The sequence below is a fragment of the Molothrus ater genome, chromosome 2 (assembly GCF_012460135.2).
Source record: "Molothrus ater isolate BHLD 08-10-18 breed brown headed cowbird chromosome 2, BPBGC_Mater_1.1, whole genome shotgun sequence".
NCBI lineage: Eukaryota > Metazoa > Chordata > Aves > Passeriformes > Icteridae > Molothrus > Molothrus ater.
In genome coordinates, this window is record NC_050479.2 from 87755903 (window position 1) to 87764803 (window position 8901).

Sequence of the window (8901 nt, forward strand, 5' to 3'; positions counted from 1 at the left end):
AGAAATTACAAAGAGACAAAACAGGAGAACTGCCCGAAGAAGCTCTGTTTGAAAGCTGATGAAGTGTGAATCAGCAGTGAACTCTGCTCACTCCTGGTCAAAACCAAGGCTGTTTGTTACAGGAAACCCAGGTGGAAGTCACTCAAAAAAAGTGCCCATAGCTAAGTAGCATGTGAAATGCTGAAAGACAATGACATAAATGTCTCTGAGATGACAGAAGATGCCTTGGATTGGATATGTCATGCTTTGTGTTCCTGGACTATGGCTACGTTAGGCCATCTCTCCTATCCTGTGTCCACCCGCTCCATTTCTATGCATGAAATACAAATTCACACACAGGGAGGGTGCAAGCACAGAAGACAGCCAGACTGATCATCATGGTCTTTCCTGGGTGACATATTGGTCAGGCATAGAAAAGGCAAGGAGGAAAAGGATGTTTTCCCAGCAGATGGTTCTTGGGAGCAGTATGGAATAGGCCACACATAATTCTGATGTAACTTCTTTCCATAAGTTGAGCAGCTTCATCCTGTAGCTGGCAAGGGGAAACCTGGAGATGTTTGCCTCTGGGGTAGCCATCTGTTGTGCAGTGGAGAGTAGACACTAAGAAACAACATGCCATTCCCACCGGGTGATGTTTGCACCAGTGTTTCTTCTATGCAATACCTACTTTCGCCTTTATATAAAAGATTTTTATTAGGATTATATAAAAATAAAGGATTTTTTAAAAGGTGCTTCTTTCAGCTCATTTGTCTTCTAACTCCACCACCAAAACTGAAAAGGGGCGAAAATAAATAAATAAATAAATTCCAAAAGATGACTCACAGAGATCTATTCCAGCCCCACTGCAGCTAAAATCCAGAGCTCTTGAAGCTGTTTCATTTGTGAAAAGATTCCTCTCCCCTGCCTCCACCCCACCCTCCCCAGTCCTCTCTCATCCTTCAAAACAATAATAAAACAGAAAAAGTTGTGAAAAATCCCCAAATAATGGAAAAATGGTTTCAGGAGCCTGATACAGGAAAGAGATTGCAAGGGTCATAGAGAACACAGAATAGCTGAAATGAGGACAAAATAGTAGAGAGCTTGAAAGACATTCAGAGGACTCTGAGAAGTCTTGGACAAAATTATTAACTGAACACTGATTAACACTCAGATAGAGAATGATTACAGAATAGCCCTCCAAATGCCAGGAAAGTAGAAGATGGGCTGAAAGATCCCCAGATGAAACAGGAGCTAAGCAGAAGTGAACAAAACAACTGAGAGAGTCTGAAAGATTCCAAGTGCATACACTAGCGTCAGGGAAGGGAAGAAAGTCTGTAAGTGCTCAAGAAAACAAAATGCAGCAGTGTCAGAGGCCAAGAAAGAAAGAGATCAGGCAAAGAACCACCTCAGAGAATACAGAAGAGGCTCAGTGATAACAAGTATCAGAGCTGTTAAAGGAGCTCCAGACTACTCACTGGTACCAAGGGTGGCCTCAAGAGAAGATTTAAAAAAAGGGGGGGAAGAAAGATTGATAGTGCCCCAATGAGTAGCATCAAAGAAGGGAAAATCAGTCAAAAATCTGTAAAAGACTCAAGAGAACACAAAGTAGCCTCAAAGAAGTCAAGAAACTATAGAAAGCTTGAAAGAACCATGATGAACACACAAGAGACTTTAACAATAACAAGAAAGTATCAGAGATTCTGAAGTGCTCTAGGAGTGTATGCCTGCAGCTGCTAGGAGAAGAGAGAGGCTAAAAGAGCAAAAGAAAATAGTCTTGGAGAAGAGAAGAAACAAGCATGAAGGCTGAAAAAGTCCCAGGAGAAAGAAGAGAAGCCACTGAGATGCCATGAACCTTGAAGGAAAACTAAAACAGCCCCAGAAAATCCAGTCAAACTTCAGAAAGAGGGACTGAAGGGTGAGTGGGAAATGAAACAAGCATAAAGACTGAAAGTGCTCCAAAATCCCCTTAGTGAGAGGAAAGAAGAAACTGAGAGACAGCCAAAGCAGCTTTAGAGAGGCTAGGGAAGAAGTGGAGAGGTTGGGAGAGTACCAAAGAACAAAGTAGCATCGCAGATACTGAGAGATTAGAAGAAAGCGTGAAAGAACCTCAGAGAAGAAAGTAGCATAAAGTCTGCAAATGTGAAGGATAACAAAGATTAGCCTCAGAAAGGTGGAAAAAGGTAGGCAAGAAAGAGTCCCAGAGATCATACAGTTGCCTTGGAGAGGTGAGAAAATACGGTATTTTCTGGGATCCCCCATTGTGGGGAGAAAAGATGAATCTGACTCCATGTTCTTAAAGGCTAATTTATTATTTTATGATATTATATTAAAGAATACTATACTAAAACTATACTAAAGAATAGAGAAAGGATACACAAGGGCTAAAAAGAATGATAATGAAAACTCATGACCCTCTCCTCAGAGTTTGACACTGCCTGACCAGGATTGGTCATTAAGTCAAAACAATTCACATGAAACCAATCAAACAATGACCTGTTGGAAAAACAATCTTCAACCACATTCCAAAGCAGCAAAACACAGGAGAAGCAAATGAGATAATATTGTTTTCTTTCTTCTCTGAGGCTCCTCAGCTTCCCAGGAGGAGCAGTCTTGGCGAAGGGATTTTTCAGAAAATATGACAGTGACAAGAAAATACTGCAGAAAGACTGAAAGAACCTTGAGAGAGCAGAGAGTAGCTTCACAGAGACAAGAAAGAAGCAGATGTTGAAAGAGTTCAAGGAGGGCCCACAGTACCACTGGAAGGCCACAAAAGCAGGAGAGACACTAGAAGAATCCCACTGCATGCAGAGTATCCTTAGGGCAAGCTTTCCCAGTTAGGCTGGAAAGCCCATTGGAAAACATGCTCTCGTCATTGTTCCTCAAAGCAGGGGTCCATTGCCATAAAAGCCAAAGCTCTGTCTGCAACACTGGCTGTGCAGTCAGGTCTTAACCCAGGGGCTGGGGGCTCTCCTGCCTGAGCTTTGCCTCTCCTCTGGCACGACCAAGTAGAACAGCTCCTGGGCTCTGGTGCCCTGTAGCCTCTCTTGGTGTGCCTAAGGTCTCCCTTGACAGTAACACTGCTGCACACATGGTCAGAGGAGCAGGCCAGAGGAGCAGGCCAAAGTCCAGACATGCCTTGGTGCTCTCTGCAACAGCCCCAAGTCTGCCCTCCCTGCAATCAGGATGTCATGTGAGGTCTAAACAAGGTCAGTAGATGGGTGCCTCCCTACCCTGCAGAAGGCAGCTCCAAGCAGTGTCCCAGTGCTGGCTTGGGCGTGGTGCAGATGCAGCTGGTTGTGGTGCATCCCTTGGCAGTTCACAGCATCTGAGGAGTGGCATGGTGAGTACATGAATTACAGCTTGGATGCATGTATGTGTGCACACTTGAGTATGGGAATGTGCTGTAGCTGTGTGGAAGCCTGACTGTGTGTACACCAGAGAGACTCTGGAGATTTTATTTTCTCAGTTTATGGGAGGTTGACTTTCACCCACAGCTAATCACCACATGGTATCTCACTCACCCCCCCTCCCTGAAAACCACAGCAGCATGGGGAGAGCAAAAGTGAGAAAACTCACAGGCTGAGATAAATATAGTTTATTAACTGAAGGAAAGAGGAAGAGAAAAAAAACAGTGATGCAAAAGCAGACTGATGTCCAGTCAGTCTCTGGGCAACAGCTGCCTTCCCAAAATCTCCCTCTCCTCAATTTCTGTTACTGTGTATGATATTGTAGGGCATACAGTATCATATGGGTCAGTTTAGGTCAGCTGTCCTGCTGGTGTCCCCTCCAAATTCTCAAATACCCCTGAGGGAGGGTGAGTGGGAGCAAGAGAAAGCTTTGATGCTGTGCAAGCAGTTCTCAGCAATAGCCAGAACACAGGTATGTTACCAGGGCTTGCTTTAGTCACAAATCCCAAATGCAGCACCATACAGTCTGCTACAAAGAAAATTAACTCTATCCCAGCCAGACCGCAGTAGACTCTTAAATATCACTTGAGTGCTGCAGGTGGATGGAGACATCATGAGGATCCAGAGAGATGTGGAATGCAATTTTGCCTCTTCTTATGAATACCTATCCTCCCCAGACTTCCCAGACAAACACAGTCTCTCAACCCCACAGTCTGCATTGTGGCATTGTGGCTGATCATCCCAATCTTGCTCACCACATTCCCCAGGCACAGAAGAAACTGTGGGTACTTGCTTGTGCTGCCTAATGTAACTGGGCTCAAAAGTACTCAGCAAAGAACTCTTCAGACATAGTCCAGCCCAGCATAGGCAGCAAAGATGGACAAACTGCTCCCTACATAAGTGTTATTCACTATGAGGGGAGGTGGACCGAGATGCCGTATCCAGACATTGAACAAGTTTGCAAGTAATCCTTTCCTAGGTTGCAATGAATGGTGGGAGAGGAATGCATCAGGCTATGGATAAGTCTTTGTTCTCTATATAGAAACCTAATGTGTATATTCAAATCTCAGGCTGATGGAGTCCATTGCAGGCATGTACAAAGAAACAAACACTATGCATACTCCACAAAGGAAGATATTAGGGGTTAGGCTTTTTCTTCATTATTTTCTTTCTTTCTTTCTTGCTTTCTTGCTTTCTTTCTTGCTTTCTTTCTTTCTCTTTGCTTTCTTTCTCTCTCTCTTTCTTTCTCTCTCTTTCTCCCTTCCTTTCTCTCTCTTTCTCCCTTCCTTTCTCTCTCTTTCTCCCTTCCTTTCTCCCTTCCTTTCTCCCTTCCTTTCTCCCTTTCTTTCTTCCTTCCTTTCTTTCTCTCAGGTAATTTTCTCCCCATTTGTTGCTCTGGAGATGATGAATGGCCAACACTTATGAGACAAAAGACCTAGCTGGATGTCTTTGAATTCCATTGCAATGGTCCTGGGGGAGGAGGGGAGAAGGGGTGCAGTTGCAGAAGAAGGGGGGCTAGTAGATGGGGAGTGAGCTCTCTGCCTGGGGGGTTTCTCTTGGGAAATGCAGAGATACCATGAGAGGTCAGGGGGCCTACTGAGACTTGGCTGGGGGTCGGGGGCTGCACTCAGCCCCTTCTGCTCTCAGCGGCTGGAGGGGAGAGCAGTCGCGTGTGGTGTGGAGAGTGGACACCTGTGTTTCCCTAGACAGGGCTGCACTGTGGTTTGCTACAGACGAGCTCGCCACCTGGAGCGGCACTGAGACTGGCTGCTCCCTGTAAGTTTTGCAAGGGGAAAGTAAGTTTTGCATCTCCTCTCTTGCCCCTCGCTTGAGCCGCCATTGCCCGAGGAGGGGCGGCTGAGCTGGCCCACAGCGCCCCCTGCAGGCGCAGGGCAATCACTGCACCCCCTGCCGGGCCGGGAGCCAGCAGCGCCCCTGCCGCAAGTGACCGGAACTGCACCGAAGGGGAGGGTGCCCGATAGACGAGAGAAAGCTGTCACTGCGTTTGGGGTTTGTTTGCTGTTGCTGCTGTCGTGGTTGTTTGTTTGCCTTGTTATATATATAGTCTAGTAAAGAACTGTTATTCCTTTTCCTTTATCTCTGCCTGAAAGCCCTGTTATTTCAATGTTTTAATAATTTGGAGAGAAGGGTGTCATATTTTCCATTCCAGGAAGCTTCCCGCCTTCCTGGGCAGACACCTCTCTCTTAAACCAGGACATACAGGAAGTAGGGTGATGAGTGAAGTTCAGTCATTAGAACAACACAGAGGGAGCAGCACTGCAGGGTCAGTGAGAACCAGCCCCATGCAGCTGTTCATGTGTTATACCTGAGAAATCATGCTGGTGCTGGCAGAGTCACTGGTTTTGAGGTTATCTCATTCTCTGACTGTTTGACTCAGGTAAATAGTCATTATGTAGTGCTGCAGTTAGCAATGCTGTGCCAGCCTAGAAAAGGTAGGAGTCAAAAATTAGTGCAGGTATTATAGTGTTCGTTGTGGGTCTTCTGTGTACATCTCCAGAGAAAAACAAAGAAACTAAAAGCTCTCTGCTTTCTGCAGCTGCTACAAGTGCATCTATTTGTATTTAAATTCTCTCAATGTCAGCTGAAGATCTGGAAACTTCCCAGACTCCTCCTTCCTGCAGAAAAAAACCTACAAAATACCACTACCAAAAAAAAAAATCCCCAAACCCCAAACAAATAATCCAGAGATTATGGAGTTCAGTCTACCCATAAAAGGAGACAGGCAACTGGCAATTTTAAGCAGCCAAGTAATGGTGAAGTATTGGATATAAGAGTGAGAAAATCAGGGGAAAAAAGAACATCAAGGAATGTGTGAGAAAAGTGAAAGGAGACAAGGAAGTCCCTAGGGTGTGGGTTTTATTATCCATTAATAAGAGGTAGAACATGTACTGCTAGAAAAGGATCTTCTAGAAAACAAGGATGCAGGAGATTCAGGTTAAGAAAAATTACCTGACACATTTAACAGGTCCTTGAACAACAAATCAAGAGGATGTAGATTTTCAAGGAAAGAATGTAAAATAATATTCTACAGTTTCTTCCACATCTCAAGACCAATGCCATATTTGAGGTGGACAGCCATAGCCTTCAGGTGTGATGGTCTGTAATAAGCAGAGTATTTCCTCAATCCCTTCTCTTGCCTCTGGGCAACTGCATTTGTGAGTGTACAAGTTTGTGGATACCACAGGTGTCACATGCATCCTACAATTTCCTTTATGCTGCAATACACATGCCCATCATAAAATCTTGAAGAGTTCTGAAAAGTTGCAAAACATTGTCAGTATTTCCTTTTCATGACACAGTCATTGTACTGTTATGGGGGGTCTTGGGGGCATGGCATGCTTATATTTTATTCCTTCTTTGGTTGTTCTGTTTGGTTTCTGCTTACTTTCAGTTAATGCAGGCAGAATTATATGTCATTATCATTTACATTATCATTCAGTTGCATAAATATAACATTACACTGATTATTAAAAATTAATCTACTATGAAATGGCAAATACCAAAGAAGCACCCACTTTCCCCTCTTGGAGAGCCTATAAAGGCAGTTTATGTTCCTTGTCTTTTCTTAGTTGATACACTCAAGGGCAGAGAGCAGCTCTTCAGAGGGACACAGGCAAACTGGAGGAGTGGGCTCAGAGGCACCAAATGAAACTGAAAATGGACAAAGGCAAAATTCTGCACCTGGGAAGAGATAACCACCGGCAACAATATGTGTTAGGAAATGGTGAACAGCTATTTTGAAAAGCAACGTGGTCCTGGTAGTTGGAAAGCTGCATGTGATCCCACAGTGTGCCCTGGAGGCAGTGGGGGACAACTGCACCCTTGGCTATAAAATAGCAGGACCATATTCAGGATCTCAAAAGAAAGGAATACTAGGATTTTTAACCCCATTTAAAATACTGCATCCAGTTTGAAGTTCATCAATACACAAAAGGCTAATAAAATTGATCAACTGAAACAATTTCAGCAGAGGAGCACCAAGACAATCAGAAGGCTGGAGCACTTGTCCTGTGAGGAGAAACTGATGGACCTGGACTTGGTTAGCCTGGAGAAGGCTTGGGTGAGAGCAACTGCAATATTCCAACAGAAGATTCCTTTTGCAGAAATTAAGACCAGGCCAGGGTCCTCACAGTAGTGCATGGTGGTAGGAGAAGAGGCAGAAGGCTTAATCTGTAATGAGAGGATTTAGGGAAATTTTTTTCCTGCTGACGAGAGTCAAGTATTGAGCACTAGAAGAGGTTGGCTAGAGAGGTTGTGCAGTCTATATCCTTGTAGGTTTCAAGACTTGACTAGATACAGTCCTGAACAAAATGACCTGATCTCATAGACCCTGATTTAAGCAAGAGGTTGTGCTAGATCATATAATTGTAGAATGGTTTAGGTTGGAAGAGACCCTAAAGATCATCTAGTTCCAACGCCTTGCCATGGGCAGGGACACATTCCACTGGACCAGGGTGCTCAGAGCCCTACCCAACTTGTCTTTGAACACTTCCAAGGGTCAAAATGAGGTCTCCCTGGAACCACCTCTTCTCCAGGCTAACAGCCCCAGCTCTCTCTGTTTGTCTGTGGAAAAGGGGTGCTCCAGCCCTCGGAACACCTTTGTGGCCCTCCTCAAAGAATACCAAGGTGTATTCCAACTTGAATTCTCTTTTAATCCCCTGTCAGATGCAATTAAAGAAGCACTATCCTAGGGTAATTTACTGTAATTTCCCTCTGTTTCAGGTAGCTTTTACCAGCTTGGAGACACTGTGCCTGTTATTTTCCTGCCCAGGTAAAGGCACTGACAGGAAAACTGAGGGACCTCGCCTCACAGGGTTACACTGAAAGAGTTAATGTGCACAAGTCGCAACACAAGAAATTCTGGAATGGACAGAAAGACAAAAGCTTCTTGCCCTTGAAAACTGTTCAGCAGACACGCCTGGAGAGGAAAAAAAACGTTTGAACGAGGAATTGAGCAACCTAATCTGGATTTTAAGTAAGGCCTGCTTTGGTAAAGAGACTGGATTAAAGAACTTCATCAGTCCTTTCAAACCTAAATTCTTCCATGATCCTACAATTTATGTACCAGGCAGTACCAGGGAGTTCTCTCTTTCACTTCCATTTGACCATTCCTTGTGAGAATGGGTTTGTAATTCAAATCATGTGGCCAAACCTCTCCACTTTCTGCCTTTTTGCTGCTTGAAGTAGAGCTGATGAAAATCAATTAATGCAATTATGTCTTCTTTAGATAGGTTGTTAGTCTGCACACAGTACATCACATATCCACAGACATCTTTAGATTTGAAAGGTTTTTATGTTCTTGTTGCCATAAGGAGTCTGGCATTAGCATGCAGCTTGCTAAGAATACAGTCTCATAACAGGCTATTTTTTCAATGCAATGAAGATATTCTTATCTCAAGAGATGTTCACGCTCCATTATTATTTATCAGTCTAAACATACAAAGAAAGGGAAGAAACACACAACAAAAATCTTAACTCTATCCCACACTTCAAA